This window comes from Arachis duranensis, chromosome 4 (assembly GCF_000817695.3).
Source record: "Arachis duranensis cultivar V14167 chromosome 4, aradu.V14167.gnm2.J7QH, whole genome shotgun sequence".
Lineage (NCBI taxonomy): Eukaryota > Viridiplantae > Streptophyta > Magnoliopsida > Fabales > Fabaceae > Arachis > Arachis duranensis.
In genome coordinates this window covers 96,956,883-96,969,317 of record NC_029775.3, presented here as the reverse complement: position 1 = coordinate 96,969,317, position 12,435 = coordinate 96,956,883, and the positions used below count along the sequence as shown (strand labels likewise).

General features: G+C 38.6%; 1 non-coding gene across 1 annotated transcript; it reads right to left on the bottom strand.

Moving 5' to 3' along the window:
- Nucleotides 1-9,507: 9,507 nt before the first annotated feature.
- Nucleotides 9,508-9,615, bottom strand: LOC127747404 (small nucleolar RNA R71). Its single transcript, XR_008009203.1, has one exon. It is a non-coding gene; the product is annotated as a small nucleolar RNA R71 (small nucleolar RNA).
- Between the last annotated feature and the right edge of the window lie 2,820 nt (nt 9,616-12,435).

Sequence of the window (12,435 nt, the reverse complement as noted above, 5' to 3'; positions counted from 1 at the left end):
AATTTAACATAAAAACTAATGAAAACATCCCTAAAAGTAGCTTAAACTTACTAAAAACTACCTAAAAATAATGCCAAAAAGTGTATAAATTATCCGCTCATCATCAAGCTAACATTTAAGTGAGAATTGTGGCAGCAAAATGTAAATAGCAATGAACTTAAAGTGCAGAATGTAAATAGGCAGGAAGCTTAAAGAACAAGCAATGTAAATTGCAGAAACTTAAATGACAAGAAATGTAAATTGCTTGAATCTTAAATGGGTCAGGGATGTGGGATTGCAGAAATTAAACCAGCAAAGGTAAATTGCATTAAACATAAAAGAGACAATTGAATTGCAGTGAAGTAAATCTCAAACAGAAGAGTAAATGCCTTGAAGAATTTAGAACAGAAAAGCAATGCTTAAGTTGCAGCAAATTAAAAGTGATTGAAGATCTCAGGAGTGGAGGAGACTAGATAACAGGTCTAGAAGCAGATTGAAGAAGAAAGAAAGATGGAAGCCGTAAATGAGAATGCAGATTCAACTTTCAATTCCTAGAAATTATGCAGAAAATTAAAGAAGAGATCTCTAGGTGAGATTGAAACAGAAGTTCTTCAATTCTTCACCCAAGATCCAAAACGAAAATGAAAACTAAGAGAGCTTTCTAATGGAGCTGCCCCCTTCTGAAATGAGAGTGATGCCTTTATATAGGCTTTTCAAAGTGAAAAATGAAAATGAAATTAAAACAAATTACAATTAAAATAAAAATCCTAATCTAATTTATCCATGTGCCTTTGAGTGATGATGTGGGCTTTGCTTGCTTTGGATTTGAGGAGAGATGGGTCTTGGATGGCCTTGGTTCAATTGGTGAAGAATTGGGTTCAAAGGGAATTTGAATTGAATTTTGACCCATGGGTGTTCCCAGGAGGCTGCCCTGCCCTTGTGGAGGGCAGGGCAGGAAAGTGTGCGTGCTGGTGCTTGTGCGTGCGAGCTTGGTGTGTGAAGATGCTGCCCTGTCCTTGTGGAGGGCAGGGCAATGTTGCCTTGCATGTGTGTCTTGCGCACTCACTTCCTTGGACCGTGTCATGATGCGCTCCTCACTCCCCTTAGGTGCTTGGTTCGAAACCCATGGGTGGTGCTTGGAGCAATTTTTTTCTTGATTTTCCATGAAGAGCAATTTGGAGGGCAGGGCAGAAAATTGAGCGCTACTTTGTTTTGGAGTGAGGCTCCAGCTTCGAGCCTTGGTGGAAGCACTTTAGTTTATTTTCGCTTATTTTTTGCTCTTAAAGATGCCTCTCGTTCCTGCCTCAATTGTACGCCAAATATGGATTGCTATATATCGTTGGAAAGCTCTGAATGTCAGCTTTCCAACGCAACTGAAAGCACATCAATTGGACGTCTGTAGCTCAAGTTATAGCCCTTTGAAGGAGGCATGGTCATGCTGTGAGCGCCCATATTTTCCCTTAGCGAAATTCTTGCTTCCAACCTCAATGTGCATCACGATTCAATTTTCCATGCTCCTTTCCTTTATGCATGCTCCCCTTCTCTCCTCCGAGTCATCCGTGCCCTATAAACTCTGAAACCACTTAACACATGGGTCACGGTATCGAATGGTACTAGAGGAGGATTGAGAATATATCTAATTTAGTGCAAAAGAAGCATGATTTCATCCATGAGGCAAAACTGGGAAAGGAACACAAAATCATGTATTTTCATATGAATAAGTATGTAGGATCATTGATAAACCCTCGAAATCAATACAAGATAAACCCTAAAAATAGGGTTTATCAGGCACTGGGTAATCAGATAAACAATTGGAACAACGGGAATAATGGTGATGAGGGTCCAATGACGCTTGCCTCTTTCCTGAAAGTTCACCCTCCGATCTTCAAGGAGACTTCGAACCCCACCGAAGCAGATAACTGGAACCCCACCGAAGCAGATAACTAGATCTAGGTAATGGAATGGGAACTGCAGGCTCAGCAGGTTTCCGAGGAGTAGTGGGTCGAATTTGGGACTTATCAGTTGCAAGGTGAGGCCCATTACTGGTGGCAGGGAACATGACGTATCCTGCAGCCAGATGGTACTATCTTGGAAAGTGTTCCGAACAGAATTCTATAGAAAATACTTTCCCAGTTCCGCTAGAAACACCAAGGAACTCGAGTTACTGCAGCTGAAATAACTCAAACAAGGCCAGGTGACCGTTGCAGAATACACTAATAGGTTTGAGGAATTATGCCGCTTTTCCCGAATCTGTCAAGGAGTACCTAAGGATTTCGCCGAATGAAAATGCATTAAGTACGAGGGAGGCCTTCGGAGTGATATTTTGAGCTCTGTTATACCGATGGAGATTAGGGTCTTTTCCGAGCTTGTAAACAAAAGCCAAGTGGCAAAAGAGTGCGTGAGGAAAGCAGCAGTGGAGAGGGGAAGTCAGAAGATGCCTTTTCAGAGGGCTTAAGGAAGGAATTTTGCACCAAGGGGCAGAAATTTTAAGCTTGAAGCCTTTGTCCCACAGTAGAATCAAGGTCAGGGCAACTTCAGAAGGTTGAATCACAATGTTAATCAGGATAGAAGGTTTGGAAAGCAGCTACAGTAGGACTTGAGCTGTCAGAGGTGTTGGAAATACCACCCTGGGGTCCCGTGCAGAGTATGACTGAGAGTGTGTTTCTTCTACAAACAACCCGAGCACTTGGCCTGGAATTGTCTAGAGAAGAAGAAGTATGAGACCAGCAGAGTATAGCCGCTATGGAGAGTGTACACCACTTCTGCAGCAGGTGTCGAGGGATCCGAGACCTTGATCAAAGATAACTGTGAAGTAGCTAGTAAAATTTTAAGTGCTTCATTTGATTTTGGGGCGACGCATTCATTTATAGAATTTTAAAGGGCTAGTGAGTTAGGACTGAAGATTGTGGTCTTAGGTTATGATTTAAAGGTGCATAATGCCACTTCTGAAGCCCTTGTGACTAGGTTAGGATGTCCACAAGTCTCGTTTCGGGTTCAACAACGTGATTTCATTCATGATTTGATCTGTTTATCGATGACTGATCTGGATCTCATTTTGGGATTGGATTAGTTGTCTAAAAATCATGTTTTGCTTGACTGTTCTGAGAAATCGGTGTACTTTATGCCGGAAAGATCGGAAGGGCCAGTTGTGGCGAATAGCTACTATTTAAACTCTGTGGTAGTAAACTGTTCTAGATATGAATATCAGGATGTTATGCTGTTAAATGCGGGTGTTTTGGGAGATGAAAAAAGCTTGGATCAAATCCCAATTGTTTGTGAATTTCCTGAGGTGTTTCCGGATGACATTGATGAATTTCTACCTAATCGAAAGGTTGAGTTTGCAATTGAGTTGGTGCCTGGAGCGGTCCAATTTCAAATGCTCCTTATAGGATGTCAGTTTAAGGCTCAGTTGGAAGATTTAACGGGTAAACACTTCATTCAACCAAGTGTTTCTCCGTGGGGAGTGCCAGTGTTATTGGTAAAGAAGAAAGATGGGAGCATGCGCTTATGTGTTGACTATCGACAGTTGAACAAAGTTACCATGAAGAATAAGTATCCATTACCAAGGATTGATGACTTAATGGATCAACTTCAGGGAGCCGGAGTATTTTCCAAGGTTGAATTGTGATCTGGATATCATCAGATAAGTTAAAAAAACACAAAGCTAGCTAAACCTTTAAAATTTTAAGAGTTAAACATGTGATTTTTATTCGATTAAAATTAGTACCTGAATGTAGCCTTTGTTTTGGAGGTCAAGTGATTCCATGATCAAAGCTGTAGAATTCTCGGCTTCTTCTTGTGCCATGGATAACTTATTTGTAGATGCAGCCAATACAATTGTCTACACAAGCGCCAAAATTATTAGTCAAAAGTACAAAGAACATGCCCATGCTTACCAAAACCAATTAACTATTTTTTACACACCTACTATATTTAACTAAACATACACTTGTCCTGGTAGGACTAGGTGCCATAAATCTAACATGAACATTCAGAACATGACAAATAGTAACATGATTTTTCTTCAATCATCTTAAGATTAATTATTAATTAACCTGTTTTACATCCGTTTGTCCACAAGAATTAGAAAACCAACGACACGCCTACAAGACTTCCAATGTATAGCTGCTTCCACACCAAAAGCTACACAATAATCACAATCTAAGTACCCTATATGAAATTATATGTTTGTTTCATCTCTATTTCCCTCACATCAATCTTTTTCTCTTACTGTGTCATCCATCAATAAGCCAAAAACATATGAAGAAGCAATAAAACATGAGTGTTGGAGGCAAGCCATTAAAGAAGAACTAACTACTATTGAACTAAACAAGACATGGACTGTAACTACATTACATGCTGGGAAACGAGCAATTGGGTGCAAATGGGTGTTCAAAGTAAAATTCAATCTGAAATGGGAGTGTAGAAAGACATAAAGCTAGGTTTGGCAAAAGGGTTCACTCAAGCTCATGGTTTAGACTATTTAGACACATTCAGTCCGGTGGTAAAAATGACAACTCTCAGGGTTCTCCTCTCAATTGCAGCAAGCAACGGATGGTATTGTCATCAATTTGATGTAAATACATCATTCCTTCATGGTGACCTCAATGAGGAAGTTTACATGAGATTGCCACCAGGTCTACAAGATCACGTAATTCAGTTTGTTTACTTCAAAAGCCTCTTTTCGGGATATAAGATGTAACACCCTACCACACAAAGCTTTACGTCTAGGACGTAAATCAAAGGTGGCGAGGTGCTACGACCTCTAAAAATAAAATACATACATACATATATAACAAGGATAATATAGCTAGGAGCCTTGAAAGAAAAATGGGTACGATCAAAACAAAAACGAAGATGTATCGCTCACGAAAAATGATAAGGTAGAAACTATTGTATAAAACTTGTATTTTGGGTTGTGTGTGTGTGTGTGTATATATATATATATATAAGCTAAGTACATAATATAAAAACCTCACAAAAGTATATCTTCGCTTTTGAAAAGGTCATCCAGCACGCTCAGCGAGGTGCCTCACGTCCTGCATTTGAAAAGCAACATGTATGGAATGAGAATCGGAGGTTTTCAGTATGGTAAACATGCCCACATAGATAATATATTAGGTCCCAGGAAAGCAAGAGGCATTCCTAGAACTCCGACACTCAGATTCAAACTTAAAACTTATTCTAAACCAGTAATATCGGTAATCTATCTAAGAAAATTCTAATTTTAATCTAACTCTGCACCTTCTGTCTCACCAAACCCCCTTATTCACCGGTAGAACTACCCTCAGCGTTGGTGCATGAAATTGTGATCTCAATGGCGCCAACAACTTGGTACGCACAATTATAATATCACTATTTCCACAATTTCGTACAACTAACCAGTAAGTGCACTGGGTCGTCCAAGTAATAAACCTTACGTGAGTAAGGGTCGATCCCACGGAGATTGTCGGTATGAAGTAAGCTATGGTCATCTTGTAAATCTCAGTCAGGTGGATTCTAATGGTTATAATGGTTTTCGAATGTAAAGATAAATAAAGCATAAAATAGAGACAGAGATACTTATGTAATTCATTGGTAGAAATTTCAGATAAGCGCATGAAGATACTGTGTTCCTTCTGCATCTCTGCTTTTCTACTGCTTTCATCCAATCATTCTTACTCCTTTCCATGGCAAGCTGTATATAGGGCGTCACTGTTGTCAATGGCTACTTCCCATCCTCTCAGTGAAAATGGTCCAAATGTGCTATCACAGCACGGCTAATCATCTGTCGGTTCTCGATCATGTTGGAATGGAATCCATTGATCCTTTTGCGTCTGTCACTACGCCCAACACTCACGAGTTTGAAGCTCGTCACAGTCATCCCATCCCAGATCCTACTCGGAATACCTGATGAGCGGATAATTTATACGTTTTTTGGCATTGTTTTTAGGTAGTTTTTAGTAGGATCTAGCTACTTTAGGGATGTTTTCATTAGTTTTTATGCTAAATTCACATTTTTGGACTTTACTATGAGTTTGTGTATTTTTTTGTGATTTTAGGTAATTTCTGGCTGAAATTGAGGGACCTGAGCAAAACTCTGAGAGAAGGCTGACAAAGGACTGCTGATGCTATTGGATTCTGACCTCCCTGCACTCGAAATGGATTTTATAGAGCTATAGAACTCTAAATGGTGCGCTCTCAACGGCGTTGGAAAGTAGACATCCAGAGCTTTCCAGCAATATATAATAGTCCATAATTTATTTGATATTAGACGACATAAACTGGCGTTCAACGCCAGTTCCATGTTGCATTCTAGAGTCAAACGCCAGAAACACGTCACGAACCAGAGTTGAACGCCAAAAACACGTTACAACGTGGCGTTCAACTCTAAGAGAAGCCTCTGCACGTGTAAAGCTCAAGCTCAGCCCAAGCACACACCAAGTAGGCCCTGGAAGTGAATTTTTGCATCAATTACTTACTTCTGTAAACCCTAGTAGCTAGTCTAGTATAAATAGAACATTTTACTATTGTATTAGACATCTTTGGATTATTTTTGGATTACCTAATGATCCTTTGATCACATTTTAGGGGCTGGCCATTTGGCCATGCCTGGACCATCACTTATGTATTTTCAACGGTGGAGTTTCTACGCACTATAGATTAAGGGTGTGGAGCTCTGCTGTACCTCGAGTTTCAATACAATTACTACTATTTTCTATTCAATTCAGTTTATTCCTATTCTAAGATATTCGTTCCACTTCACCATGATGAATGTGATGATCTATGACACTCATCATCATTCTCACCTATGAACGCGTGACTGACAACCACTTCCGTTCTACCTTAGACCGAACGCATATCCCTTGAATTCCTTAATCAGAATCTTCGTGGTATAAGCTAGAATTGTTGGCGGCATTCATGAGAATCCGGAAAGTCTAAACCTTGTCTGTGGTATTCCGAGTAGGATTCAGGGATTGAATGGTTGTGACGAGCTTCAAACTCGTGATTGCTGGGCGTGATGACAAACGCAAAAGAATTAATGGACTCTATTCCAACATGATCGAGAACCGACAGATGATTAGCCGTGCTGTGACAGAGCATTTTGACCATTTTGACTGAGAGGATGGGATGTAGCCACTGACAATGGTGATGCCCTACATACAGCTTGCCATGAAAAGGAGTAAGAAGGATTGAAAGTAAGAAAGTAGTATGTTGCAGAGATCCAACAGGGACAAAGCATCTCCATATACTTATCTGAAATTCTTACCAATGATTTACATAAGTATTTCTATCTTTATTTTCTGTTTATTTATTATTATTATTCGAAAATTCCATAACCATTTATTATCCGCCTAACTGAGATTTACAAGATGACCATAGCTTGCTTCATACCAGCAATCTCCGTGGGATCGACCATTACTCACGTAAGGTTTATTACTTGGACGACCCAGTGCACTTGCTGGTTAGTTGTGCGGAGTTGTGAAGAAAGTGCTGAGTTAGTAGATGCGCATACCAAGTTGAATGCCATTGTTAGAGATCACAATTTCGTGCACTAAGTTTTTGGAGCCGTTGCCGGGGATTGTTCGAGTTTGGACAACTGACGGTTCATCTTGTTGCTCAGATTAGGTAATTTTCTTTTTGTTCTATTTTCGAAAATATATATATATACACAAAAAAATTATAAAATAATAAAAATAAAAAATATTTTGTGATTCTTGTTTGAGTCTTGTGTCATGTTTTAAGTTTGGTGTCAATTGCATATTCATCTTGTTCTTGCATTTTTCGAAAATTCATGCATTCATAGTGTTCTTCATGATCTTCAAGTTGTTCTTAGTAAGTCTTCTTGTTTGATCTTCATATTTTCTTTTTTTATGTCTTTTGTTGTTTTTCATATGCATTTTTTTCATTTATAAGTCTAAGCATTAAAAATTTCTAAGTTTGGTGTCTTGCATGTTTTCTTTTCTTGAAAATTTTTCAAAAATAAATCATGATGTTCATCTTGATCTTCAAAGTGTTCTTGGTGTTCATCTTGAAATTCATAGTGTTCTTGCATGCATCATGTATTTTGATTTATAATTTTCATGTTGTGAGTCATTTTCATGTTTTTCTCTCTCTTCATTAAAAATTCAAAAATAAAAAAATATCTTTTCCTTATTTCTCTCAAAATTTTGAAAATTTGAGTTGACTTAGTCAAAAATTTTTAAAATTAGTTGTTTCTTATAAGTCAAGTCAAATTTTCAATTTTAAAAAAAATCTTATCTTTTTAAAACTTTTTCAAAAACCAAATCTTTTTCATTTTTCTTACTATTTTTCAAAAATTTTTAATTTAATTTTCAAAATCTTTTTCTTATCTTTATCTCAAAATTTCGAAAACTTTACTAACAATTAATGTGATTGATTAAAAAATTTGAAGTTTGTTACTTTCTTGTTAAGAAAGGTTCAATCTTTAAATTCTAAAATCATATCTTTTAGTTTCTTGTTAGTCAAGTAATCAAATTTTAATTTTAAAAATTAAATCTTTTCCAAAATATCTTTTTCAATCATATCTTTTCAAAATATCTTTTCTAACTTTTTATCTTTTCAAAAATTGATTTTTAAATCTTTTTCAACTAACTAATTGACTTTTTGTTTGTTTCTTATCTTTCTCAAAGCCACCTAACAACCTCTCTCTCTCTAATTTTCGAAAATATCTCACCCTTTTTCAAAATTATTTTTAATTAACTAATTGTTTTAAATTTTAATTTTAATTTTTGTTTCTTCTCTTAATTTTCGAAAATCACTAACCCTTTTTCAAAATTTATTTTCGAATTTCTCCCTCTCTCCTCCTCTTTTATTTATTTATTTATTTACTAACACTTCTCTTTATCTCAAAGAATTTGAACCTATCTTCACCCTTGTGTTTGGATTCTTACCTTTTCCTTCTTCTATTCCCTTTTTCTTCTACTAACATAAAGGAATCTCTCTATTGTGGTAAAGAGGATCCCTATTATTATTTTCTGTTCTCCTCTTTTTCATATGAGCAGGAGTAAGGACAAGAATATTCTTGTGGAAGCAGATCCAGAACCTGAAAGGACTCTGAAGAGGAAACTAAAAGAAGCTAAATTACAATAATCCAGAGATAACCTCACAGAAAGTTTTGAAAAAGAAGAGGAGATGGCAGCCGAAAATAATAATGCAAGGAGGATGCTTGGTGATTATACTACACCTACTTCCAAGTTTGATGGAAGAAGCATCTCAATCTCTACCATTGGAGCAAACAATTTTGAGCTGAAACCTCAACTGGTTGCTCTAATACAACAGAACTGCAAGTTCCATGGACTTCCATCAGAAGATCACTACCAGTTTTTAACTGAGTTTTTGCAGATCTGTGAGACTGTTAAGACTAATGGAGTAGACCATGAAGTCTACAAGCTCATGCTTTTCCCTTTTGCTGTGAGAGACAGGGCTAGAACATGGTTGGACTCACAACCTAAAGATAGCCTGGACTCCTGGGATAAACTTGTCGCGGCCTTCTTGGCTAAGTTCTTTCCTCTTCAAAAGCTGAGCAAGCTTAGAGTGGATGTTCAGACCTTCAAACAAAAAGATGGTGAATCCCTCTATGGAGCTTGGGAAAGATACAAGCAGATGACCAAAAGATGTCCTTCTGACATGCTTTCAGAGTGGACCATTCTGGATATATTCTATTATGGTCTGTCTGAGTTTTCCAAGATGTCACTAGACCATTCTGCAGGTGGATCCATTCACCTAAAGAAAACACCTGCAGAAGCTCAAGAACTTATTGACATGGTTGCAAATAACCAGTTCATGTACACTTCTGAGAGAAATTTCGTGAATAGTGGGACGCCTCAAAAGAAGGGAGTTCTTGAAATTGATGCTCTAAATGCCATATTGGCTCAGAACAAAATGTTGACTCAACAAGTCAACATGATTTCTCGAAGTCTGAATGGATGGCAAAAAACATCCAACAGTACTAAAGAGGCATCTTCTAAAGAAGAAGCTTATAATCCTGAGAACCCTGCAATAACAGAGGTAAATTATATGGGTGAACCTTATGGAAACACCTATAATTCATCATAGAGAAATCATCCAAGTTTCTCATGGAAGGATCAACAAAAGCCTTAACAAGGCTTTAATAATGGTGGAAGAAATAGGCTGAGCAATAGCAAGCCTTATCCATCATCTTCTCAGCAACAGACAGAGAATTATGAGCAGAGCACCTCTAACTTAGCAAATTTAGTCTCTGATCTATCTAAGGCCACTTTAAGTTTCATGAGTGAAACAAGGTCCTCCATAAAAAATTTGGAGGCACAAGTGGGGCAGCTGAGTAAGAAAGTCACTGAAACTCCTTCTAGTACTCTCCCAAGCAATACTGAAGAGAATCCAAAAAGAGAGTGCAAGGCCATTGACATAATCAACATGGCCGAACCTAGGGAGGAAGGAGAGGACATGAATCCCAATGAGGAAGACCTCATGGGACGTCTCTCAAGCAAGAAGGAGTTCCCTATTAAAAGCTGAATACCAAGTTGTTTGGTAATGAGACTTGGGAAGGTGAACCTCCCTTGCTCATTAGTGAACTAGATACATGAGTTTAGCAAACCTTACCTCAAAAGAGACAAGATCCTGGCAAATTCTTAATACCCTATACCATAGGCACCATGACCTTTAAAAAGGTTCTGTGTGACCTGGGGTCAGGCATAAATCTTATGCCACTCTCTATAATGGAGAAGCTGGGGATCATTGAGGTACAGCCTGCCATATTCTCACTACAGATGGCAGACAAGTCAATAAGACAAACTTATGGATTGGTAGAGGACGTGTTAGTAAAGGTTGAAGGCCTTTACATCCCTGCTGATTTCATGATCTTAGACACTAGGAAGGAGGAGGATGAATGCATCATCCTTGAAAGACCTTTCCTAGCCACAGCAGGAGCTGTGATAGATGTTAACAGAGGGGAATTAGTCCTTCAACTGAATGGGGACTACCTTGTGTTTAAAACCCAAGGGTGTTCCTCTCCAATCATAGAGAGGAAGCATGAAAAGCTTCTCTCAGTACAGAGTCAAACAGAGCCTCCACAATCAAACTCTAAGTTTGGTGTTGGGAGGCCACAACCAAACTCTAAGTTTGGTGTTGGGAGTCTACAATATTGACCCGATCACCTGTGAGGCTCCATGAGAGCCCACTGTCAAGCTAGTGACATTAAAGGAGCGCTTATTGGGAGGCAACCTAATTTTTATTTATCTAATTTTATTTTTATTTTATTTTTCCTTTATGCTTTATTAGGTTCATGATCATATGGAGTCACAAAATAAATACTAAAAATAGAATCAACAACAGTAGAAGAAAAAGCACACCCTAGAGGAAGGGCTTACTGGCGTTTAAATGCCAGTAAGGAGCATCTGACTGGCGTTCAACGCCAGAACAGAGCATGGATCTGGTGTTGAACGCCAGAAACAAGCAGCATCCTAGCGTTTAAATGCTAGAAATACACCCTGAGGAGAGCTGGCGCTGAACGCCAGAAACAAGCATGGAACCGGCATTCAACGCCAGAATCATGCTATAAATGGGCGTTGAACGCCCCAACCAAGCATGAAGCTGGCATTCAACGCCAGAAACAAGCATCAATCTGGCGTTAAATGCCAGGATTGCATGCAGAAGGCGTTTTACACGCCTCATTGGTGCAGGGATGATAATCTTTGACACCTCAGAATCTGTGGACCCCACAGGATCCCCACCTACCTCAACTCACCTTCTCTCCTCTTCACACAATCCAATAACACTCTTCCTCAAACACCCTTCACCAATCACCTCAATCTCTCTTCCCCATCACTTATTCACCGCTCATCAATACCACAGACAAGGTTTAGACTTTTCGAATCTCAAGAATTCTTCCAATGGATTCTAGCTTATACAACGAAGACTCTGATCTCAGAGAATGGGAGGCTCTGTTGTCAGGCGAGGCAACCATACATCGTGGGTTAGGAATCCAAGAGATACACACTCTAGCTTTCGCAGGTAGAACGGAAGTATTTGTCAGGCACACGTTCATAAGTGAGAATAGTGATGAGTGTCACGGATCATCACATTCATCAGGTTGAAGTGCGAGTGAATATCTTAGAATAAGAATAAGTATGAATTGAATAGAAGAACAATAGTACTTTGCATTAATACTCGGGGTACAGCAGAGCTCCACACCTTAATCTATGGTGTGTAGAAACTCCACCGTTGAAAATACATAAGTGATAAAGGTCCAGGCATGGCCGAATGGCCAGCCCCCAAATGTGATCAAGAGATTAAAAGATAATCCAAAGATGTCTAATACAATAGTAAAAAGTTCTATTTATACTAGACTAGTTACTAGGGTTTACAGAAATAAGTCTAAGTGCAGAAATCCACTTTCGGGGCCCACTTTGGTGTGTGCTTAGGCTGAGCTTGAGCTTTACACGTACAGAGGCTTCTCTTGAGGTTAAATGCCAA